The sequence below is a fragment of the Artibeus jamaicensis genome, unplaced genomic scaffold (genome assembly GCF_021234435.1).
Source record: "Artibeus jamaicensis isolate MK-2021 breed Jamaican fruit bat unplaced genomic scaffold, CSHL_Jam_final contig_834, whole genome shotgun sequence".
NCBI lineage: Eukaryota > Metazoa > Chordata > Mammalia > Chiroptera > Phyllostomidae > Artibeus > Artibeus jamaicensis.
Window position 1 is genome coordinate 2,773,079 of NW_026521981.1, and position 25,666 is coordinate 2,798,744.

Consider the following 25,666-nt stretch of genomic DNA (forward strand, 5'->3'; position numbering starts at 1 on the left):
CCTGGTTTATCTGTGTATGAATGTGTGTCCAAGGTCAGCCAGGCACCTTATGAGCCTTACTGAGTTTTCTCTCATGCTGGCCCGGGTCTGCCAACCACTGCCTTATCTTGCCCAGACCCCTCTCCACCGGCCGCCGACTTTGCCCTTCCTGCTGGATGAATGGCTCGTTGTTGTCAGACTTCGGTACAGTTCAATTTTCTGTCTGTTTTGGTTGTGTTTTTGTTTCTAAATCTTTGTTGTCCTTAAATTTGGTTGTGTGAGGAGGTTCAGTGTTTCCACCTACGCCTCCATCTTGGCCAGAAGTCTCACTTCTATTTCTGACCTTATTTTTTGGGTCCTCTCACATTTTTCTTGATGAGTCTGGTTAAAAGTTATCAATCTTGTTTATCTTTCCAGAGAACCAGCTCTTGGTTTTATTGATCTTTTGTATTGTTTTTTTAGACCCTTATGTATTTTCACTCTGATCTTTATTATTTCCTTCTTTCTGCTCACTTTGGGTTTTGTTTGTTTGTTTTGGTTCCTTTAGGTGTAAGATTAGATTGTATATTTGAGACTTTTCTTGTTTCTAAAGGTAGGCCTGTAATACTATGAATTTTTCTTTGAGGACTGCTTTCACTGTGTTCCATAGATATTAGATTGTTGTGTTTTCAAGGTATCTTTTGATTTCTTTCTTGATTTCACTGTTAACCCATTCAATTGTAAATAATGTTATTTAGCCTTCATGTATTGTGTTTTGCAGTGTTTTCTTGTAATCAATTTCTAGTTTTCTACCATTGCAGTTCAAAAAGATGCTTCATATGATTTCACTCTTATTAAATTTCTTGAGACTTGTTTTGTTACGTGGTGTATCCTAGAAAGTGTTCCATGTGCACTTGAAAAGAACATATATTCTGCTGCTTTGAGATGAAATGCTTTGAAAATATCAGTTAAATTAATCTGATCTAGTATGTCATTTAAGGCCACTGTTTTCTTGTTGATTTTCTGTCTGGAAGATCTGTCCCTTGATGTCAGTGTGGTGTTAAAACAGCCTACTATGACTGCATTACTGTCAGCCTCTCCCTTCATGTTCATTAATATTTTCTTTATATAGTCAGCACTCCTATGTTGAGTACATACATGTTTACAAGGGGTATATCATCTTGTTGGATTGATCACTTTATCATTATCTAATAGCTTTCTTTTTTCTTATTATACCCTTTATTTTAAAGTATATTTTGACTTATATAAATGTTGCTGCCCCAGCTGGGGGGGGAGGTTTGTTTCTATTTTTATGAAGTATTTTTTCCATACCTTTACTTTCAGTCTGTGTGTACCTTTCATTCTGAGGTGGGTGTCTTGTAGACAGCCTGTGTATGGGTCTTGTTTTCTTATCCATTCGGCTCCCCTATGTCTGTTGATTACAGAATTTAATCCATTTGCATTTAAAGTGATTAATGGAATTTATGTATTTATTGCCATTTTATTCTTTATAATTATGTCCCTCTTTTTTTCTCTTTTCTTTCTTCTTCTTAAAGAAGTTCATTTAAACGCAGGCCTGCGAACCAGAGTATCGTGGTTTGATTCCCAGTCAGGGCACATGCCTGGGTTGTAGGCCAGTTCCCAGCAGGGGACACACGAGAGGCAACCATACATTGATATTTCTCTCCCTATCTCCTTCCCTTCCCCTCTGAAGATAAATAAATAAAATCTAAAAAAAAAGAGTCCATTTAACATTTCTTGCAATACTTGTTCAGTGGTAATGAACTCCTTTTGCTTTTTCTTATTTGGAAACTATTTCTCCTTTGATTTTAAATGATACTCTTATTTGGTGGAGGGGAGGCAGAAAACTGTACTTGAACAACAATAAAAGTTAAAAGTATTTAATAAAATATAAATAAATAAACAATAGCCTTATTGAGTAGAGTAGTCTTGGTTCTAGGTCCTTGCTTTTCATCACTTTGAATATTTCATGCCAGTTTCTTCCAGCTTGAAATGATTCTGTGGAGAAATCTGCTAACAGTCTTAATGGGACCACTCTTGTAGATAATTGAATTTCTCTTGCTGCTTTTAAGATTCTCTGTCTTCAACCTTTGGCATTTCAGTTATGATGTGTGTTGGTGTGGGCATCTTTGGGTCCAACTTGTTTGGAACTCCGTGATTCCTGGACTTGTGTGTCTATTTCTTTCACCAGGTCAGGGAGGTTTTCAGTTATTATTTCTTCAAATATGATCTCAATCCCTTGCTCTGCCTCTCCTTCTGGTACTTCTAGGATGTGATGTTGTTATGGTTGATGCTGTCCCAGAGGTCCCTTAAATTATCCTAATGAGGTTTTTTTTTATTCTTTTTTTCTTTTTGCCACTCTGATTGGGTATTTTCTGCTACCTTGTCTTTGAAATTGCTGATTTGATCCTTTGCTTCATGTAATCTGCTGCTGATTCTTTGTAGTGTATTCTTCATTTCAGGTGTTGTATTTTTCATTTTTGAATGGTTCATTTTTATGGTTGCTGTGTCCTTTTTTTTATGTTTACTATCTCTTTAAGTTCTCACTGTGTTTATTCTCCTATAGTCTTTGAGCATTCTTATAATCATTGTTTTTAACTTGGTATCTGGTAGATTGCTTGCCTGCATTTCATTTAGTTCTTTCATTTGGTTTCTTTATCTCCTCCTTTTAGCTGCCTCTCTGTATTTGTTCCTGTGTATTAGGTAAATCTACTATGCCTTCCAGTCTTGCTCTGCTAGCCTAACATATCTTTTGGGGCTCAGTGGCACAGTCTACCTCATCACTTGAGTTATGTTCTCCAGGAATGTTTCTTGTGTGAGATATGTGAACCCTTTCATTGTAGTTGAGTCTTGATTGCTGTTGGTCCATCTGTGGGTGGGGTTAAGCCTTGGGCTGGCTGATTCTAAGGATCGACCCCAATCATACTGTACAAGCTTCGTTTTGGGGGCTGACCCCGTGAAGCCAAATTTACGACAGCAGTGTCTGGTGCCTGCCTAGATCTTCCTCTAGGTATGCCTCTTGTGAAGCTAATTGGGTAGTGCTCTAATAAGGTCTGATTTCTGTCACTGAGTGTGTTGGTTCTGGAGCCTCTTGGGAGGGACTCTGGTGCAGGTCAATGTCAGGTGCTTCATGTGACTGGCTTTTGGGCTACCTGTTTGGAGCTACAAAGCAGTACATTGTTTGTGGCTGCCTCTTGTGGGCCTGGTTATGTATAGGACGAGCCAAACTGTGCATCAAGGCTGGCTACCACAGCACCAAGCCAGCGGCGCAGGTCAGCAAAAGGCCCAGGACACTCCAAAATCCACCTTTGCTTACCATTTACCTGTTAGGCTCAGTCACTGAACGAGGCTCTGGTGGTACTTGAGTGACATGATGTGACTTGTCAGTGAGTCACCAGGTATGGGTGAGTAATGTTCACCAGACTGATACAGATTCACTCAGTGCCAGAGCTGGGTCTGAGGCCACTCAGCAAAAGTCTCAGAGTACACCAAAGCCAACCACCTGATGCCCTTGGACCTTTGTGATGAGTCAGGGTCTCAGTGAGTCATCAGGGTGCAGTCAGCAGAATTATTCAGGCCCAAACGGACCAAGATTTGGCCAACACAAGGGCTCTGCACAAGAATGGGGGTGCCAGTCAGTTGTGTGTGCGGAAAAAATGGCCCCTGCCCTAGAGCCACACAACTCAGTCTCTCCCTCCTTGAAAGCCCTCCAAGAGAGTCTGCACCAAGGGCCCAAGCTGGCCATAGCCAGCTTTGTCATCTGCAGAGCACAAGCTGAGCAGGCCAGGGTCACTGGGAATCAGGAGCATGGGGCTAGTGGTTCTCCCATGGGTGGGTGGCACCAGTCAGGTCAGGGGGCAAGAATAACCCCTACCCCACAGGCACACAACTCATTCTCTGACTCCCCTTGAGTTTACCCTCAAGAACCCTTCAAGAAAGTCTACACAGTGGGCTCATGCTGCTGAGTGAGAGCTCTGCAGGGTCAGGCAACAGGGAGTTCAGAGCATGGGGCTAATGCAGTCCCAGGAAAGATGGCATCTGTGGACAGTGTGGGAGAAGGAGTCAGCACAGGGACCCTGGTACCTGTCCCTTCAGTTCTCTCCCCAATGCCATACCCCAGTCTGTCCTTGTACAACTCCATTCTTCTCTGATTTGCCCTCCCTCTGCCAGAGCCGAGGGTGAGTGGCCGCAAATGAGGTTTTCTGCACTGGCCCTTTAATAAGGCACCTGGGTTTCTAGCAGGCTCCCTTCTTTCCCTGGTGGACAGACTCCCCACTGATTTTCATAGCCATATGTTATGTGGGCACTTCTTCCTGGCTGTGGTGCTCTGGGCTGGGGATCCCAGTGTGGGGCTGAGATCCCACCTTCCTCAGGGGGGCCTGGGCAGCTGAGACAGCTCTCCAGATTCTCAACCACACACAAGGATGTGAGAGTAGCCCTTTTCACACCTCTGCCCTTCCTACCAGTCTCAATGTGGCTTATTCTGCAAATCCTTGCTTATCAAATTTCTGTTTAGCTAGTCTGTAGTTGGATATTCAGGTTGGTAGTTCTGTAATTTAGCTGTACTTTCTGTTTGGTCCTGGGAGGAGGTGAGTGTGCCTTCTACCTACTCCACCACCATCTTGGATCTCCTCCAGTTTCTTTAATGGGACATTAATCTTTTGGGGATGACCTTTTATCTCTTTGGGTGACAAGTACAATTTACACGTGTCAACACACACAGAAACTCCTCTAGAAGGAGCCCTGGTTGGTCCTTTCCACTTGAAGAAGAGGCAGTGTTCAAGAAAGAAAAGAGAGAAAGAGAAACAAGGGCCAAGTGTGGGTGCTGCTTGTGACAGCACGGGTGGAACTGGAGAGCATTATACTGAGTGAAATAAGCCAGGCAGTGAGGGACGAATACCATATGATCTCACCTTTAAGTGGAACCTAATCAACAAAACAAACAAGCAAGCAAAATATAACCAGAGACATTGAAATTAAGAACAATCTGACAGTAACCAGAGGGGAGGTGGGACGAGATTATGGGGGGGAAGGAGGGTTTTCAGGACCAATTATAAAGGACACATGGACAAAAGCATGGCTGGTGGAAGCAGGGGAAGGAGGCGGGGATGGCTGAGGTTGGGGGAGGGACGGAGGTAAATGCAGACAACTGTACTTGGACAACAATAAAATATCTTTTTTTAATCTCAGTGCTTGGACATAGAGAAACCTTTGAAATCATCCATTGAAATACCTCATTTTTTTAAGGATACTAGAGCTCAAGATGTTAGTCACTTGCAGGAGGCTCTGTGACTCCTTAATGCATAGACGGGGCAGGAGCCCAGGGCCCAGGGCCAGCCTTTTCCATTTCCTCTCCTCCCCATCTTCTCTTCCTATTTCGTCAGAGAACCTCCTTTCTCTTCAATTGGAGCCCGAACACTTCATGTTTGGTCCAGCAGTGCTGACAATGCAGCCATGCATTTTATTTCTTTGTTTTATTTACTTATACTGAGTCTTGTTGCAATAAGGATTTAGGGTTGTTTATAAAGTGGCAAATGATAGAGCAAAATAAATTTAAAAGAAGTGACAAAGATGAGACAAAGGAGGAAGTGGCTTCACAGTGACCTTGCCCATTGCCATTTTGGTAAGGTCATGGAGCGTTTAGCTGTGAAATCAGTGACTGGCAATGAGTCCAGGCTCATGGCCCCACTGTGCTTTGGTGGGTTTTCCTCCCTGTCTGATTTTAGAGCCTTTCCCCTCTCTGTGATCAAGATGCCATTGAGGGTCACTTTGAAGGACCTGGAAATTCTCCTCAGTGAGTCTCATTTGTGGGGTGTAGCCAGAGTGGTAAGGGTGGCAGTGAGAGTTTTGTTGTGTTGTGGCTTCTCAGTTAAGGCCAGGAAGGAGAGGAGAGCTAGTTAATGTGTGGGACCTTGGAGCTGTCCATAATCAGTGATCTTCTCGGCCCCTTTGTTACACCCTTGCAGCCTGAGAGGCTGCATGTAGCCAGGGTTCAGAGCTGTCACCTGGGCTTTTCCCTGCCCCTGGCATTCTTTATTTCTGTATTTCTTTATTATATGTTCTCTATTTCTTTATTTCATTCTTTATTTCTTTTGTGCCTCTACTCAAGTCCCAATCTTTGGTTCTCTGAGACCATCTTCCTCACTGCTTTTACATGTTCATTAAAAGACTCAGGCATTCTCCCTGCTCACAGGACTTCCGCTTTCCCCCACAGAAAGGCCCTGGTCTGATATCTCCTTGACTCAGTTGTGTTCTTTCTGACTTCTTGGGGCCTCCCCAATGAGTGAGAGCTCTGCAGGGTCAGGCAACAGGGAGTTCAGAGCATGGGGCTAATGCAGTCCCAGGAAATGCAGTCCCATTGCTTTGGGTGGCCCCTTCAGTACCTTTCAAGATTCTCCTGCTGTGAAATGAGTCAAAGCTAACCCACTGGGAATTCTGATTGTGACAACTCGCACTCCTAGAGATGTCTGTTTGGAAAGGTGCATTCTAAGGCTGTCATAGTAACTATCATTGATTGGACCAGAGGTGCTTAACCCTCTACAATGGGTTGGATGGTTCCATCAAGAAAGAATTATCCCACCAAAATGCCAGGTACATCCCTGCCAACACACGGATAAGAGCTCAGAGAAGCCTAAATATTTACAGTTGTACAGCAACATCAGAACAGCCACATTGCAAATGTCTTGGTCTGTGCCCAAGAGTTTGGTGGGAGAAAAATCACTAAATTATTTTTATCTACACAATGCGGTTAAAAAGAATTACATTGGGAAAGGATAGGCTATGTTGGAAATGGTTTATTTCATTAAGCCAGAATCCCACAGTGGGTGAAGCTGTGGCTTACTCAGGTCAGGTGTTGGCCTGCTCCTGGAACCTGCCAGCCTCTGCGCTTCATTAGGCACCCTGGAACTGCCAGGGCATCCTGTCACACGGGTGCTGGGGGATCACCCCTCCAGGCCAATGCACAGCAGTAGCAAGTGGGAACTGTCTGCACTGGGAAAAATCTCTCCAGAGGTTTTTTTTTCCTATAACAGGCAAAGAAGCAGAGCACTCAGAATTAAATAGTCTATTGCCTCTGATAAAAACCCTTCAGTACCTTTCAAGGTACTGAAAGGTACCATGCTCTTAGGTTTAAAAAATCATCTTTGAGTGCACTGGCTAAGACAAGTAATTACGGTTAGCTAGCCCTCAGACCACTGGAAACTGCTGGCCCCCTGATCCCTGTGTTTTCTCTTGCTGTACTATGGATTGGCTAATTGTTTCCTGATGTACCCATTCATTATCTAACACACTTTGAGTGCCTGCTATGTGCCAGTATTGAGACAAGGTCCCTGATTTCAGCTCTTTGTGGTGTAGTATGGAAGCAGGAGGCGAGGCCGTTGGTCGATACAGAGCCCTGTGCCGAGTGTCCAGACGGAGGTGTGCTCAGTGTGTCCTGGGTGCACTGGGAAGGGGACTCAAGTGAGACCTGGCAGAGGTGCAGGGTAACAGGAGTCTCCTGGATGTGGGAATGTTTGAAATGGGTCTTGAAAGAAAACAAAGCATTAACCAAGGTGAAGAACGAAAGGGTGGCTGAGCGCTCTGGGGAGAGAACCCTGCACACCAAGTCGCAGAGGCTCCAAACAAAAGGCTCTCAGTAGTGCAGGGCCGAGCGAGGGCAGGCCGCCCAGGGGAGCGTGTCGGAATGCGCTGTAGCGCCCGCTGCCCTGGAGACTAGGAGAGCGGTCAGGCTCCTGAGGACTGATTCTTCTGCAGCTCAAAGACACAAGAGACCATTAGACATCCCTCAGTGCCACGTGTCAGTCAAAATAATTAAAAGCAAAAGAACTAGAAAGCTTGTTCATACATTTCAACACCCATCTAGCTCCCCCCCCCTTATTTTAACATGTTTTGATAAAATAAGAGGAAGTGCCAAAAAAATGTGTGTGTTCGTTCAGTCCCATGACATACAGTTTTTTTTAAGATTTTATTTATTTATCTTTAGAGGGGAAGGGAAGGAGAGAGGGAGAGAAATATCAATGTATGGTTGCCTCTCGTGCCTCCCCTGCTAGGAACTGGCCTGCTACCCAGGCATGTGCCCTCACTGGGAATCGAACCATGATCCTCTGGTTCACAGGCCCGTGCTTAATCCACTGAGCTATACCGGCCAGGGCTAGAGTATGGTTTTTAAAAAAGAAAAGAAGAAAGCTCAATCCCTGCACAACTGACTGATTGCTGACTTGGGCTCAGAGTACAGACCTGCGTTCGGGGTCTTGCTTCACCAAGTTTTAACCTCCCTGAACTTTGATTTCCTTGTCTGAACACAGGAGTGATAAAACCTATCTCATCATGTCATTGTGAGGAGTAAACCTTATAATCACCGTGGTTTTTAATCTCCAGCTTCTTTCTTGCTTTTTAAAGTACTATCTTAATCCAGGGCAAGAAATAAATTACCGTATATGAGGCTGAGTCATAATTAGTGGAGCAAAAAACAATCACAGATTACAGTCGATAAGATAGATTCTAGAAATAACAGAATTCCTACTCATTTATTTATTCATCGGACAAATACCCGTCACACACTTTCTACAGACGGGCACTGCGTGAGGTTTAGGGTCTAGAATAGTGAACAACACAGCCCCAGGCTCTGCTCTCGTGGGGCTCATAAACTGATGAAGAGGAAAATATATCAAGGACTCCCTTCCTGAAATCTATCCAGAGGCGTGTTCAATGTGGACTGACCGAAGCTTGTTTGGCCATGCAGAACCGAGCAGGTATTTTATGGTGGAAGATAGTTGCCACTGTAGAATTTTGCAGAAGGTTAAGGTGGTGAGAGTGAGCTTCTCCCCATTACCTCACCGCCAGGTTGTCATGAATGCAAGTGTTAGGCTGACATCTACCGCAGGTACAGGCATTAATCAAAGAAATGTTTATCAGCAAGTAGGGGGAACACAGTTTACTCAACCTATTTGGTGAACCCAATGAAGTCCCAGCCCTCTCTGCTTTGATGTGTTTCATCACACCTTGTAGGAGAAGTTCATCTGAGGTTGCTGCAAGAACATTCCAGAGACAGGACTCTGTTTCCCCCAATCAGCACCATGCTGTTATCAACCCTTCTAATGCAATGGCTATGCACAAGCCTCACTGGATTCCAGTGCCCTCTTTGTGCAAGGGCGAGGATGTCTCTAAAGGTTTGGGGCCAGGCCTTGTATCTTGAATACCTTTAATTGCACCTATAAGCACCCATTGGTAGCATTCATTATGTGAAGTCACAAGTTTTACTAACAAAAGCACATTTTTTTTACACACAGAACGTTGATCAAAACACAGATAGCAGAAAGATGGGAAGCACCCCCTTTTGGGGTGTGACCCCCTCGGGTTAGCACTAGTTGCACAGTGCGGACTCTGCATTCTTGGTAGCATGCGAGCTGAACACCCCTAGAGGTAAAGCCTGGACCCTTCAGACACAACGCAACACCAGTGCTCAAGTGTTTTCCTTTTCTCTCTCTTACTTATTTATAGACACAGTTTACTTTAAAGTAAACTGTGGGCATTGCAACCACATTCCATTTCTCTCTTCTATGGAAAAGGTATGATTTCATGAATGGGGTCCCTCTATGAGGGTAGGGGTGAGGGCTGGATTGTATCTAAAGTGACTATAAGTCTGGATTGTTCGAGAGTCACGACTTACACCTAGTGCCCTGGGGCCCGCCCACTTAGCACTCCTTTTTACTCTCAGAGGTGTCCACTTAGGATGATAAAGTATATGGTTACTCTACCTATGGAAAGAATGCAGTGGCACAGAACGAAGATAGCAAACCCAGAGGAAGCGAGTTTAAATTCTGTCTCTCCCAGTTCCCAATAGGGTGGCCTTGGGCAAGCCACCTCCCCTCAATAAATCTTATTTTTGTCGTTTGTGAACTGAGAACAGTACCCTTGCCTGTCCTCTGTTCCTGGTCATTTTTTTAGGCAATTCCATTTACCCCATGGATATAAATAAACTTTGTAGAGGGAGCAACACTGACAAGAGTTAAGGATTGTGCCTGTCCTTAAACCCAGCTGAGGCTTGTGCTCCCGCTTGAGGAAAACTAGCTTCCACATGTAGATCGTGGTGGCTCTTTCACTGGTTTTCCTGGAGGGTGGGGGGATCTGAGAGGCGCAGAGCAGCCGTCTGCTTGGGGATTTACATTTCCCCTGACTCCATCAGAGAAGAGAACATGAGCCTTAAAAGTAAAACCAGAAGCCCTTCCTTTGCCTTAAGATGCATTCATATAAAATTTTTTCAGTAAACGTTCAACTTACCCTTCTTTATGAGTAGAACTCCTCACGTTTGAGAAGACGTCATAAGTAGTGAGAGGCGAGGGTGAGAGCGCAGCAAGCGCACCCTGCCTCGCCAACTCGTAGACGTGGCCAGGGCTCCCACGGGGACAGCAGCAGGTGAGGTGAGCCCAGGGTGCCCCAGGCAGAAGTGCTGCTTTGCAGAGCTCAAAGAGGAAATTCCTTTTTTTCTTATTACAAAAGCAATGCATTGTAAAAACTGCTAAAATTCCAGGAAAAATAAGTAAATATTTCAGTGTTAGTATAAAACTTTCTGATCTTTTCTGTGTATATGTCTCTGTGTTGTACATATGTACCTATACACATATATATTTTAAATAAAAGTAGAATCCTATTATAGACATGGCTTTGAAATCTGCTTTTTTCCATGTAAAATGTTTGTGCACACATTTCAGTAAATACAGACATCATTATTTTTACAAACTCCCAGCATCCCATTGAATCGATGTGCCAGTGGTTTGCTTAACCAGGGCCTGTTTGCTTGTTATATAAGTTTGTTTAGGGGCACAATATCTACCTTTTGGTGTAATTTTTTAAAAAATCAATATAAGATGCCTACCCTGACACACACACACCCCTTGACACACTTTTCAAAATTCCCCTCGAAGTTTCAAACCTGTTAGTTTATCTCTTCGCAGTCCGGCGGAAGGACCCCTGGCAGTTGAGGTGCAGACAGGAGGAGCTGTAAAGAACTGGGCAAAGGGCAGCTCAGAGCAGAGAACCAAATACTGCATTGTTGCGAACTGCCTGAACTCGGGTCGGCTACTTTAGGAATAACTTCCTCACACTCTGGAGCCCAGATCGTTAACACAGGAAGATGGCGGCCAGGAGCTTCTGTCACTTAATCACCCTTCCAGCCCGAGGCCCAGGCCTCAGGATACTCCTTTTAAAAGAGAGAAAGTCTTGCACACGTGTGGGTATTTATACATGGTGCCACCAATGACACCTAAGTATCATAAATTCTGTCACAGAGTAAAGCTCCTTGGGAACCCAGCCAGCAACTCTGAGCACTTGAAGGGCACCCAACCCCACTCCGCCCCAGTGGGTCACCCTTCAGGCTTTCATTGAGAAAAGCTTACACTTAGCTTTTACCTCATACTAGCAAGCTTGATGGTCTGATTTCCAAGTTCAGCACATTAGCACTCTGCGAAGGACTGTGGAGGCAACCCTGAGTGTAAAAAGAAGTGGCATCAGACTGCAGAAAATAAAAGGCAGAAAGTGGGGAAGTTAAGACCCCTCTGTGCAGGGACAAATAGCTCTACCTACTTTCTCACTGTTTGCAAGGGGTAGGTGTCGCCCACAATGGTGGGGCCACATTGATGTGCAAGAGCAACATCGCTCATGCCTCTCGCACACCCCCAACCAGGGACCTGGCCTACAACCCAGGAATGTGCCCTGACCAGGAATCAAACCTGGTGACCTTTCAGTGTGCTGGACACTGCCAAACCCACTAAGTTACACCAGTCAGAGCCTTACCAATATTTTAAACAGTGGAATAGAAGAGATGAGAAAATATCAGTGTTTTTTACTTAATTAAAGATAAATATTATCCTTTGGAAGTTTTGTCTCCTATCCATATGTGCATACTAGGCTGCAGTGCAAAATTTTTCTTAAAGTGGGTCAGGGTAAAGAAGTTTGGAAGCTGCAGTTGTAGGCCCTGAAGTCATCACCATTTTACAGCAAAGTATTGAAATAAATGCCCATGACAGTGACCTTGAGTTACCCCCAAACAATCAAATAATGTTCAAAGTATATAAGTTAAGAGGACAAAGTACAGCAGGATGCAGATCTTTTGGAAAGATTCCTGCTACACAGCACCTACAATTTTTTGAAGATTTGGTATTTAAAAAATTTTAAGTAGAAAGCCATTTTACCTTCTCCCTACCTTGAATCATAAACATAACCTTTAAAAATGCCCAATTTGACCCCGGGTTGGGGAGAGGGAGGACACCTGAAAAATATGAAATGAAATATTTAAAATCATTTTCAAAAATTCATTAAAACACCAAATTTGATACATATATAACCTAAAGATGTTCGCCTTTGAGATATACCCAGTAAGATATGCATGTCTTTGTGGTGCACATTAACAGGAACTTCATTCATTCGTTCAAAGCCCTAATTAAAAATGTGCAGCAGAGGGGAGGTTGAATGTGGGAGCTGGCGGGTGTGCAGGGCAGGGAAGAGTAATGGGGGGGAAATGGGGACAACTGTAACTGAACAACAATAAAAAATGGGTAACTTGCAAAAAGTAAAAATTAGAAAAGATAAAAATGCAGAGCAGGGCTTCTCTGCCCAGGCTAAGCATTGGTCTACAAAGATAAATGAGACTCAGAACTGTCCCTCAAGGAACTTACTGTCCAGTGCTCCAGATTTCAGTCAGCCCACATTTATTGCCCTTCACGTAAACTCATTTAGAAAATTATGGTGCAGTACTGACTAAGGTGGATTGAAATTAGCACTCCTGAAAAATCTAGGGTATATGGCCACCATATGTGCAAAGCTGGCCTTGTGGCTTTCATCATGAGCTCACATCACAGAGCATTAAGCCAAAGCCAGTCCCAGGTAAGAGTGGGAAGGTTGGCGCAGTCCCTGGGAACCCTGGTAGCAGGACAAAATCAAGAGCATGGAGCTAAGCCCTACGTTCCGATCTGGAAGTACACATGACAACTTCACGGGAAAAGTCCAGTCTGCAGCCAGTGCTGCCACAGCTGCTAATAGCTCAGGCCTGCACCCTTTCCTGATTCCATCCTTTTCTGGCTCCAACCTTTTTTAAACCAACTTTCCACATATCGAGGCCATGTTTTAAGACCTCACTGGTCCCTCACCAGCTTCCTCCTGTGTATGTGTACCCTGATGTGGCTCCCTGCACTGGGGTGGGCCCAGGGGGAGGGGGCATGTCTAAGTGCCCAAAGCTTGGGCACAGGGCCCCAACTGTGTCTCTCTCGATGCTGTCGTCCTCAGGGCCTGGATGTACTGTGTTCACCAGCCTTCCCCAAACTACCGTATCTGTTGGCAAAACGTCTGATCTATGGTAGCACTACCTTTGTTAAGCACACCAGTACCGATGATAGCAAATTTATGCTAATATTCCATATCCCCCATCCACCCAATTATCGATTTGATATTACAAGTTCGGTGGCCATGCCTCACGGATTTGCAGATGTTCTGATTTTAAATAGTCTACCTGTCTTCCCTAAATACGCCAGCACTTGTCAAACCATGTGCCCTACTTTTTGGTTTTAAAAAAATGGTCTCTGTACTCAGAGGAGTCACAAGATACATGGAAATTACTGTATTCTACTCACTTTGTAAATTATGAGCAAACAAGTTTTTCTGTCAAGGCTGTTCTGATGTGCTCAGTCTCCCATTCTTTTCAAGAATCATGGATGCACATGTCTCATGGTTACCAAACAACACCAAATAAATCAATGCGAGGTACCCCCTGTGCATCTCATCTACCCACAGAGCTTCTCCAGGTAACAGGAGACACAGATTTCATTAGTGTTTACAACTTAGCCTGCTTTAGTGACATTCAACATGAAGGCCACTTTGACATCTACTTTCTTTGACCTTTGGTTTTATGTTTTGTTGTGTTTTCAGGGAGAAAGAAAGGAAAAGGTAGATTCATGAGGAAATGGCAGCATATTCTAGAACTTTCTAATTATCACCTCCTGACCATCCCCCCTCTTTTGTTCCACGTTTAGCACCTCTGGTCATGGCCCTGATCCCTTGGACTCCAGACAGATGTCTCCATTCACTCTTACAAACACCTCAGCATCTGCAGTAACTCACTAGCATATTTCCTCAGAGGGAATGCCCCAAACTTGCAATGAACCTGCCCATGTGTATCACATAACAGCAACAGCACCCCTACCAAGCTGTGAGTGTGCCCACTTGGCACGGACAACACACATGACAGTGGTACCCTTCCTTTGGTCCAATATTTTTAGTAGTCTCTGTTGCCAAAGCACTGAACAAAAGGTACAACTTTGACATATCAGGTTGAAGAAGAGATCCACCATTTCCAAATCCTGTGCTGAGCCAGATCCCTTCTACATGCAAGACAGCACACCTTGGAAAGGCAGGTTGCCTGCTGTACAGCTTGGCGGGCCTGCAAAGCCGCTCTGCTGCGGTTTCTTCTTAGACCAGGATGCAAACTGGGCGGAGACGGTTGCTTTCCATCTCCATTGAAATCAGAGCTCTGGTGTGCAGATGTCCCACGCTCACCAGTTCAAAGAGGAACCTTTTGGCACGAGGGGGTTATCATCTGTGAACAACTACAGAAAAACCATAAGGCCAGGGAATTTTGAGGACACCAAGCTCTTTTTAGTTCTGTCATTGTATCCTGGAAACAAGGTAGAAACAAGCAAGAAGGACTGGGTTAGGAGTGGGGAGCCCTGGTGCTGTTGATTCGCAATGTGGCCTTGGCCATGATTTGTGACCTCTCCAAAATCTCAATTTGCATGTCTGTGAAAATGGGACTAATAAAGCCCACCACTTTTTTAAAAAGTCTTCAAGAGCATGGAGCATGCTCCTGGATAAGTTTAATTGATTTTAGAGAGAGGAAGGGGTCGGGGAGAGAGAGACACCAGTCAGTTGCTTCCTGTATGCACCCTGACTGGGGATTAAGCCTCAACCTAGACATGTGCCATCCTGGGAGTCGAACTCACAACCTTTTGGTGTACAGGATGATGTTTTGACCAACATGGTGGATGATGAGCCACCAGGCCAGGGTAAGCCCACCACTTTCAAAGTGCTTTACAAATAATAAAGCCCCACACAGTGCAAATCATCATTTGTGGGGCTAAGGCCAAGGCCTCTCTGAGCCTGTTTTCCTCCTTTTAAATGGAGATAATAATACCAGCCCTCCCCATCTCTCAGGATGCTTCTGAGGATCAAATAATGGAATGTGCGTGAAGCGGACTTGGAAACCACAGAGTTCTAAGTGAGCAGCTAGGGCTCACAAAAGTTCAGGGGGTGCTTTAAGAAGTCAGTTGCCAGTCCTGAGGCCAGGGCTGGTTTAAGAGTCACTTTGCCAGACCTGAACCTTCTCTCCAGGTTCTTCCCCCTCCTCCTCGCCCTCACCTCAGCATCCCTCCTTGCTCCTTCCTTTGTCTGGGATGCTCTGAATTGCCTTGGCTCTTTTCTCTGGATCTGTCGGGCAGCTGCTGTGTCTCACTCCAGGGGCTTCATTTCAGATCCCAGTGAAACTATTTCTATACATACTTTGTAATAAAACTGGGTTTCTTTGGGAAGAAAGGGGAAGCCACCGTGTGGGTCCATATCTGCCACCATTGTACTGGTGACTTCCAGAACCAGAGGAACTACATTTACTTTTTCTTTTTAAAATTTATTTTTATTGTATTTTTTCCATTACCATTTATCCCTCTTATACCTTCTTCTACCTCCGCCTTCCTCCTCCCTCCCACACAATCACCACACTGTTGTCCATGTCCAGGAGTTCTTTTTCCTTTTTGCTAGATCCCGCCACCTGGTAACTGCCCCCACCAGAGCTGTCCGCCTGCTCTCTATGAGTCTGTTTCTCTTTTGCTTGGTAGTTCATGTTGTTCATTACATTCCACTTACGAGTGAAATCATATGATATTTGTCTTTCTCTGACTGGCTTATTTCAATTATCATAATGTTCTCCAGGTCCATCCATGCTGTTGCAAAGTGTAAAATGTTTTTTTTGTTGCTGAGTAGTAGTCCACTATGTAAATGTACCACAGCTTTTTTTGTCTACCAATTCAATGATGGACACCGGCTGCTTCCAAATCTTGGCTATTATAAATAAAGCTGCAATGAACAAAGGGATGCTTATATTCTTTCCAGTTAGTGTATCCAGTTAGTGTTTTCTTCAGATAAATCCCCAAAAGTGGACCATAAGGCAGCTCCATTTCTAAGTTTTGAGGTAACTCCTAATGCTTTCCACAGTGGCTGTACCAGTCCGCATTCCCACCAACAGTGCACAAGGGTTCTCCTTTCTCCACATTTTCACTAGCACTTGTTTGTTGATTTATTAACGATAGCCATTCTGACAGTGTGATGTGATATCACTTTGTGGTTTTAATTTTCATTTCTCTGATGATTAGTGATGTTGAGTATCTTTTCGTATGCCTTTGGATGTCTACACTTACTTTCCAGAATAAACGAGAATCTGGCCCAAGGTTACAGTGGCTTTTACAAACAGCCTATTTCAACTTACTTCTTTGTCCTAGACTTCTGGAGTGGGAAGGGGACAACATTTTATTCTTCAAATCAGAAATAGATGATGGATGGATGGATGGATGGATGGATGGATGGATGGATGGATGGATGGAGAGAGAGAGAAGGGGGGGTAGGCTTGAGCCCACTCAGCAATTTAAAACTTCTCATTCTTACATCCACTACCCAGTTCTCCTCAGATAACTCTAAAATGTTATCCAGTTAATTGTCTTGGACCTAAAATGAGATCGTGATTGATGCATTCTAAGAAAATAATGGAAAACCTTGCTAAATAAGTAACTTAAGCATTCCTTTTTATTTCATTTCGACAGATGAAAATACTTTATTCACTGACACCTAGAGAGAACAAACTCCTGACGAGAGAGAAAGGTTGACCCTCCCAAGCTTAAAGGGGAAAGGGAAACCTTTCTCAGAACCAGGTCAGAAAAGCCCGGGGGTGTCCTACCCTCTGTTTGCTTCCTACATGGCTCAGTGGCCTCACTGCAGGGGGCAGGGATCTTGGAAGTCCCTTTCCTGTGTCTTGAAAACTTCATTCACCACGCCCCTTTTTTCTCCTATGGGATTTACCAAGTAACAAATTCCAGTGCTTCTCAGGCATTCCAGCTGTGTAACAGGGCTTTGGCGTTGGCGAATCTCTTAAGTCAATCCGTCAGTAAAAGATGCTTCAAGGAGGCGCCCCGTCAGTTCCTTCTAATAACCGCAGTTTGTCATGTGACACCCCCCTCCCCCCAGTGATTCTCTCTGAAAAACCCCCACCCACCCCACCAATAAACCAGGTTGACGGCTGTCCTTTATCTGCCAACATCTACATTTCCTTCAAGGTGGTAATCTTTTGCTTTTTTAATTTAAGTTCTGTTTTATTCTTAATAGTTACCCAATTGCTTTGGGGCTTGCATAAACAGTTAAAAAAAAAAAAACCACGGCGCACGAGGCAGCCGTTTCGTTTTCTGCGCTTGTTGTTCTTGGCACTGGGTCAGTTCTATGAACTTCTGGTGTCCAACTGGTAGGACCTGAAACTCTGTGTTTAACAAGTGCCTGTAGTCAAAACAGTTGGCGTGTGCGAGCTGGCGTAGCAGGGACCGAGCGCAGCTGGGCGGCCGTCGGTGCAGGGCCGTGCGGGACGCGAATCGCGGTGCTCCGAGCCGGGTTGGGGCTTTGTTGTTGTTGAGTTACCGGGGTTTTCTTTCTTCTTGGTTTTTTTTTTTTTTTTTTTTTTTTTGTGGCGGCACCCGCGCTAATGTGGATCGCTTCAGGTCCCCAAAGTACAACATGTTTACAGTCGTCGTAGAATCAGATTAAGTTGGCAGCCTGAGAGCGTCTGTAAGTGGTTTTAGTTTACATTTCTTCTTCTAGCAGGATGTTTTGCATAATTTTGCTGATCTTGGGTTATTTATAGACTTTTTTGAAAAAACGGGGATCCATGAGAGTTTCCTATTCTCACTGTGGAAATTGAAATCCGTTTCTGCAGTTCGGGAAACGGCGGGGCGTGTGCGCCCGAGGGGGAGATTCTCTCCTGAAAACGCATTTCTCCGCGAGGTCATTTGACCGCGCTCCGGAGCGCACTCTCGGCCGCCAATAGCGTACCCCGATCGCCGTCCTGGGACGTGTTGTTTTGCTTCGGTCGGCCACAAACGGAGTAAAATGAAAGTGATGATGCCATTTCCTCCGGGGCGCGCTGGGAGGGTGGGCGCCGCGATCGAGCGTTGCTGCAGGCGCCCGGAGTGGGTCCGTCCCGCCCGCGGGAGCAGCGCCCCCCGCGGCCCCGGCCCGCCCGGCAGCCGGTTGGCTGGACGCGGAGAGCCTGGGGGAGGGGCAGCGGCAGGGCGGCCGCGGGAAGTTAGTGGGTTTTCGAGTTTGTCCTCACCTCCAAATCATAGCGTGATACTCAGGTGTTCATGATACTTACACCGTTTTGCAGCTGGTTATTTGTTTATCAGCTCCTGGATTCTCTGTAATTTTCTGGGCCGTCCTAGCATCTTTGGGGCACAGGGAGCGGGTGAGAACTAAAGCCGGGCACGTTTGAAATCAGTAAGCCAGAGTTAGAGCTCTGTGAAGGGGTTTCCCATAATATTTACTAGAACAGTTGGCCAAAAATCGCACTGCCTTGCCCACTGAATGGCTGCGTAATTAAATCAGCCCTTGACAGCTACCTTGAGCACCCCCCATCTCTGTGTCGGCAGCTCCTGGAATTTGCATGGGTAAGTAGCACGTTCATCAGCGTAATGAATGCGGAGTCCCAGTCTAGTAGTCCAGGAGAACGTCGTTAATGAGACACTTCATTGTGCCTAGGGCTAAATATTTTAAACCAAACAAATCGAAACGGGGAGAGAAAACGGTAAGCATGGTTTGGGCCACATGAAAGGCCGTCTAAGTCGGGGGTCTGCCCTGATCCTGGTCTTGGGCCCCTCAGAGACAGGTCCAAACCGCCCTCACACCCACAAAAGAAAATGGAGTGTTGAAATGGAAATTTCCAAGGTAGTAAATGTGACCATTAGGCTGAGGCTTGGCGGAGTTATAACTGCTGAGTGCCACCGCCAAAGAGCAGATTTCTTTTTCTCTGTGTTTTTCTCATCTGTGAAAGCTGGAGGGGTCGAGGAGTGTTACTGGGGTGTCAGGGGGAGTGTGTGTTTCCGGTATCCTCTAACGTTGCTTGCAGAGAACGGTCAGGCTGCCCTGCTTCCCAGAGCATGCACTGTGCTTTCTCATGCTAGCCCCGCTGAACTGGCAAAGGACAAGGCTAGGCCTTTGGTCCCAGTAGAAAGGACTGGAGATGTGGCTTGACTGGCGTGGTAGAGCTGGGTAGCTTGAACTCAGGATCAGCTTTATCGTCAGATCTTCAGCTCCTTATTGCCCCATCCAAACTGGGTGAACTGGCTGCCTTGCCAACCTTTGATACTTTCTGTTCTAACAATTCAAATCTGCCCCACGGAGAGGGTGCCTGTTACACTTCCTTTCCTCCTCCAGTGGCTCAGATGGGGATAGAATTTGAGACTTGCCATTTGAAGGCCTCACGTTTGAGATGTGTGTCAGTCTGTGTGCGTCTCAGCTGGCAGTGAGTACGGGGGTTCGCACCCCATTGTGTAAATAACCTCAGAGTGAATGAAGAGAGGTGAAGGGACCCTTCAGGCCTTTACATGGGAGTTGGAGAGGGACGGCAATGAATACTGAAATGTTTCCCAGTCATCCTGCCTTTTTCTCTTTTGCATTTGAGTTGGCCAGACCCACCTACCCTGCTCTCCTTGGGAAAGTAAAGGCACAGCCATTTGCCATCCTGTTCTGTCTCCTACAGCATGTTGCCCCTCCCAGACCCTCCTCACAGCAGCCTGACAATACCTTTCAGACACCTCCTTCCTTGCTTTGATTGTTCTCCCACCTCTGTAACCACCGGGTATACACACACCCCCCCCCCAGGCAGGGAAGAGCTCAGTGGCATATCTGTTGTTGGATTGATCTCTGAGTCCTGCCCGCCCGCCCCTGCATCTGGGCCTCTGAGCAGCAGCGAGCATTTGTGGGTTCCTCTCCTCTCCTGGCCCCTAGGGGAAGTGGTTCTGTCTGCCCTGCACTCAGTGGGAAGCCCAGGGTCAGGGAGCCTGAGGGAGGAGCAAAGCTCCCAGGTAGAACCTGGAGGGTTGGTGGATCCCGGGTGAAAAGCAGCACTGGGCCAGATGGTCTGATTAAGTTTGTCAAACCTGTGAATGTGCTGGCAGTTACCTCACTCGGCCATTAGCCGACTCACCCCCGTGACCTTATCTTTTTCTGGAAGGATAATATTGACAGGTTCATCACAACCCACGAAGGTGAGAGGCCACACAAGAAAGTGAGCTGATAAAAGTTGGTTTCTCCCAGGCTGTGGCTTGAAGTCACACAGTTTCAGACCAGCTGCTACAAACCTGTAGGTGACCTCCACCTCATGCCTCCAAGGGGGCAGGATTTGCCAGATGTCAAGGATCAGGAGACCGTTACCACCTTGACCTTGCTACAGTTTACCGTTGACATGGCATGCCCCAAACCAAGGAGGGTGATGCATTCGATCTACTGTGTGGCAGAGGTTAGGAGTCCTTCGTCTTCTGCCCTCCCTATTAGACTTTTTCTCCCTTATCCAATGAACAGGAATAGTTTTTAGATAAACCAATTATATTAATTTGCCTGGACTTTCATAATAAAATACCATAGACTAGGGGCCTTAAACAACTGAAATTAATTTTCTTACAGTTCTAGAAGCTGGAAGTTCAAGATCAAGGTACCAGTGGGGCTGGTTCTCCTGAAGCCTCTTGCCTTGGCTGATTGATGTCTGTCTTCTTGCTGCCTCTTCATATGGTTGTCCCTCTGTGCACACACTCCTAGCGTCTCCTGCTCTTCTTATAGAAGCACCAGTTATATAGGATTAGGGTCCCACCCTAACTGGCCTTATTTTTGGTGTAATCACCTCTTTAAAGACCTTATTTCCAGCCTGGCTGGAGTAGCTCAGTGGATTGAGCGCGGGCCTGCGAACCGCACGATTGCAGTTTGATTCCCAGTCAGGGCACATGCCTGGGTTGCAGGCCAGTTCCCAGCAGGAGACTCACAAGAGGCGACCATACATTGATATTTCTCTCCTTCCCTTCCTATCTAAAGATAAATAAATATAATCTTTTTAAAAAGACCTTATTTCCAAATACTGTTATATTCTGAGGTCCTGAGGAATGGGACTTCACCATATGAATTTGGGATGGGGGGATAGAATGGAGTGTATAACACTGATCAGCTAAGCCTGGTCCTGCCTCAACTCTGCTGGACCACATCAGAACACTGCAGTAACTGCTGTGGTGTAGAGAGACTCCACTGTGACTTGTTCCTGCACGTGTGTGTGTGTGTGTGTGTGTGTGTGTGTAGAATCAGGCACCATCTCTCTGTGTGGGTATATCATCAAGGAAATGCAGTAAGAAAAAGACAAGAATATGTTCGGATGTCACAAGAAGTCTCCAGTGGCTATGAAAGTCTGAGTTAGCTTTCAAGTGTGCTGTGCTGTTAGGTGACTTCAGCAGTCCACCTATCTGTGGGTGACTATTGTAGGGGTGTGGTGAGTAAGAGCAGCTTGCAGACCAGGGGGCTCCAGAAATCACCTGACGGAAATTGGTACCTTCCCTCTGGGCCTCTGCCTCTAGTGGCTTTCTGATCTGATCCCTGATCTGTTCATAGGTTCATTGGCATGATCCTCTCAGTGTCTTGACAACACTTCTATGTAGATATATATTTAAAATCTTCCCTCTACATCACTGTCCCTAGAAGTTGGGAAGCCAACTTTACGTGGACTAGAAGAGGAGAATTTAGCCAGCTATTGCCTTGCATTTTAACTGCTGCTTTTTTCCCAGGAGGATATGTAAGCCATACCAGTTTTCTTTCCCTCTTGCCTTGCTATGGGACACCCTGACCCTGAGATGCTGGGGGCCTGCAGATTGACCTCTGACAGCTCTCTGCAACACTTTTTCCTCAGTCTTCTGGCAGTGAGGACCATTTCTGCCCTGAGGCAAACACCCTCATCTGAGACAAGAACCAGGTTTCTGGGGGCCTGCCCTGAGAACATCTAAACCAAAAGCCTAGTGTTCTTAGAAACCGCCATTCAAGACAGAAACCCAAGGATTTGTTGGGGTCAAGCCACAGGGTTGCTAAAAGCAACCCTCTCAGCCCTTCGTTACCTGCCAGCTCTCTGCTGCAGATTACTCAAGTCCTAGTCTCAACAAGGTGATGATGAAGAGACAGTGCGTTCCTGCTGAATAGTGGAGACTTCATTGCCCTTTGTAAGCCATGCTGGGTTCTGGTCTGAGATGAGAGAGAAGGTGATTGCTACTGGGAGAGGAGTTAAGAAACCTGTTCCATTGCAACAGCACAGCTGCTCTGTGCTGGGAGGCTGCCTTCTGGCAGCCTGCGTGCATCTGTAGGTTCTTCCTTGGCTTAACAGGCAGGTTTCTACCAATGGAAATGGGTTCACAACAGTAATAATCATAATATTCTTGTGTTCACTCAAACTGACTCAACTTTTAAACCTCTTTTACTTGCCAATCTCATTGACTCCTCCCTAAAACCCTAGAAGGGCAGGTGTTGTTGACCTGAGAGCACGGAACTTCTGGAAGGATTTCCAGGATTCAGACTCCAGCTCTTGGATGCTGGTGCGCCTTCTGTTGACTTCAGCTGCCTAATGCCTGTATTTGGATGCCAAGAAGAAGGGTAGTTTGGGAATTGGAAAACCAGGTGTTTTTCTGTTAACATATTTGCTGTCGATTATAAAGGCAACATTCAATTGCCTGCTGTGCACAGTGCCAGGCACTGAGATCTTGACTCTTGGTCTTTCCAACCGCTGGTCAGAAGGGCTATTGTGAGCCTTCTTTGCCCATTGTCCGTGAGATCCTTACAGGGAAAATGAAGAAATGTGGGCCAAGGGACACTCCTTCCTGGAGTAGTAGGTGGCTTAGCAGAGTCACACCTCGAGCGTGCTATTCACCGGTCACTGTCATGCTGGGAAATGTATTGAGCTGCACACTTGGCCCTTTCCTCTTCCACGTTATAAATGAGGATTTGTAAGAAGAGTGGAATTAGTGGCAGGCTTCTCAAGTTTTCAGGTGGTAGATTTGGGAGGGAGAATAGTTACGTTATTGGGTCTGGATTCAGAAAGATCTCAACAGGCTGGACTTAATCCAACAAGATGACATTTTTAAAAGATACCTGTGGATAAACAGCCTGACAGCAAAGTGTATGAAATAAGAGTTAGGAGTGATGCAGCTATCAGAAATAAAATGTCTAGATTGGCTCTTCAGGTACATTAATAGGAGAATGATGTCCAAAACTGCTAGGAGCTGCTCAGACCCCACCTGTAACATTCTCCCTTCTCAGGTGCACAGCTCGGGAAGGACAGCAGGAGCTACAGAAGACTCAGAGCCCAGGAGGAACCATGAAAATGACATTTTGTGAGGAATGGTTGAAAAGACACCTGGGATTAGCCTGGAGAAAGATTTCAGGGAACAAATAGTTGGCCAAGTGTCCCAAGGAAGGGGCACTAGACTGGTTCAAGGTGACACCCAGAGGGCAGAAATCAGACTAGTGTACAGTCGTTACAGAGCAGCTCCGCACAGGGAGGACCTGCCACCTGGTGTGCACTTGGAAAGCACCGTCCACTCAGGGGCCTGCAGTGGAGGGGCCAGGCTTGGCGGCTGCTGTCTGGAGTGCTGAGACAGTGTCTACAGGCCCGGGAAGAGGGCTGACGGGGCTTAGCAGAGAATGCTGACCTGTAGCATTTCTTTCCTATCTTGGAATTTGTTACTCCGTCCCATTTTAGGGTCTAAGACCTGGGTCCCTCTGATGGAAATGATGATTCCATTGTTGGAAGGGGATTGATCCCCTTGGTGAAAATGACAGCTGTATCAGGGATGAGGGGGCTGCCAGAGCGGAGCTGTGCCTCAGTGTCCCGTCTGTGAATAGTTAGTGCACCCTGCTGTGCGCGCATGTGTGTGTGTGTGTGTGTGTGTGTGTGACCAACACTTTCTCATGAACCTGAATTGGCCATGTTAAGAACTGCTGTCTAGGAGTGCCTATCTGTTCTGTCCTGCTGGCCGCCTTAATTACCTTAAAAATTACCTCCTTTAAGTGATTTCAAGAAGAGCTTTGAAAGTAACTCCCAGTTATCCTGTCACTGATTGTTCTGTTTGTGGATTGTCCTGGCCCTTATATTCTTCAGGGCTTTTTTTTTATTGAGGTGAAACTCATGTAACATAAAATTAACCATTATAAAGCAGACGCTCGAGTGGCACTGAGTACATTCACGGTGCTGTGTGACCGCTACTCCTGTCTAGTTCCAGATACTTCATCACTCTGAAACAAAACTTCTGACCCACCAGGCAGTTATTTCCCCTTTTGTCTCCCCCCAGTCCTTGGCAACCAGGAGTCTTTACGGACAATCACATGAATAATTCATACAACATGTGGCCTTTTTTCTGGCTTCTTTCATTTGCATCATCCAGTTGCAGCATATGTCAGTACTTCACTCCTTTTTATAGCTGAATAATATTCCATTGTGTGTGTATATAACAACGTGTTTATCCATTCATCCACTGATGGATATTTGGGTTGCTTCCACCTTTCAGCTCTTGCAAATGGTGCTTGTAGGAACCTTCATATACAAGGATTGTTTGAGTACCTGTCTTTAGTTCTTTTGGATCTCCACCTACTAGTGGAATTGTTGGATCACATGGCAATTCTATGTTTACTATTTTGAGGAACCACCAAACTGTTTTTTATAGAGGTGGCACCATCTTACATTCCCACCAACAGTGCCCAAGGGTTCCAATTTCCATTTCACTTTGTCTTGTTTCGTTTTGCTATATACCCACCCTAGTAAGTATAAAGTGGTATCTCGTTGGGATTTTGATTTCCATTTCCCCAGTGACTAACGATCATCTTTGTTGATCATCTTTTCATATGCTTGTTGGTTGTATGTGTATCGTCTTTAGAGAAATATCTGTTGAAGTCCTTTGCCCATTTTTTGATTGGGTTGAGCCTGTCTGTTTTTGTTTGAGCAGTGTAAATATCGCTTTTTTAAAAAAAAATCTTAAGCCACCTATTTGCTGAGAACTTAGGCCACCTACTTATTAACTTGACACCTGCAATGAGGAGAGAGAACAGGGTGAAAGAGGCTGGCAAAGTGCCTCAGAAGGACCCAAGGGCTCTCGGAGAGCTGGCCCACTGTCTCTGTTCATATCTCTGTTCTTCAGGTCATCCTGCAGCTCTTAGCAAACAGATTCTAGGAAAGCCGTTCACATTTGTCTCTGGAAAGACTCAGGCTCCTGGGCCACAGGGTCTGCCCTTTCACCTGTGTTTCTTCTAGGTGTTGCAACACCCGGCAGGCCTCCTTTTGACTCTGACTCTGAGTGGGGGAAGTGTGCCCATGAGCCCTGACTTGCTGGCCTAAGGTCTGGAGGACAAGGCTTACAGCCTTACCCTCAGAGCAGGCTCTCTCTGGCCAAAGCTGAAAAAGCCGCAAAGGACCAGGAAAGGAGGGCTGGACGCTCCTTCATTGGGGCTGGGACAGGTGGGTGGTCAGGCCATGTCCCCTTGTTCCCTCTGGCTCCATTGCAAAGAAATGGAATTGTAGAAACCAGTTCTGCTTTGTCAAGCA

At 45.8% G+C, this 25,666-nt stretch overlaps 1 protein-coding gene across 6 annotated transcripts in view; it reads left to right on the top strand.

Moving 5' to 3' along the window:
* The window catches only part of ATXN7L1 (ataxin 7 like 1), a 236,001-nt gene that overhangs the window by 138,566 nt on the left and 71,769 nt on the right, over positions 1–25,666 (top strand). The window contains exon 1 of one of the 6 annotated variants that reach the window (XM_053673182.1): positions 17,473–17,841. The exons of the other annotated variants lie outside the window; for them this stretch is intronic. The gene's annotated coding sequence lies outside the window, so the exon portion shown is untranslated. Of the gene's footprint in view, positions 1–17,472; positions 17,842–25,666 lie in introns of those variants that run through there. 6 annotated transcript variants of the gene reach the window in all.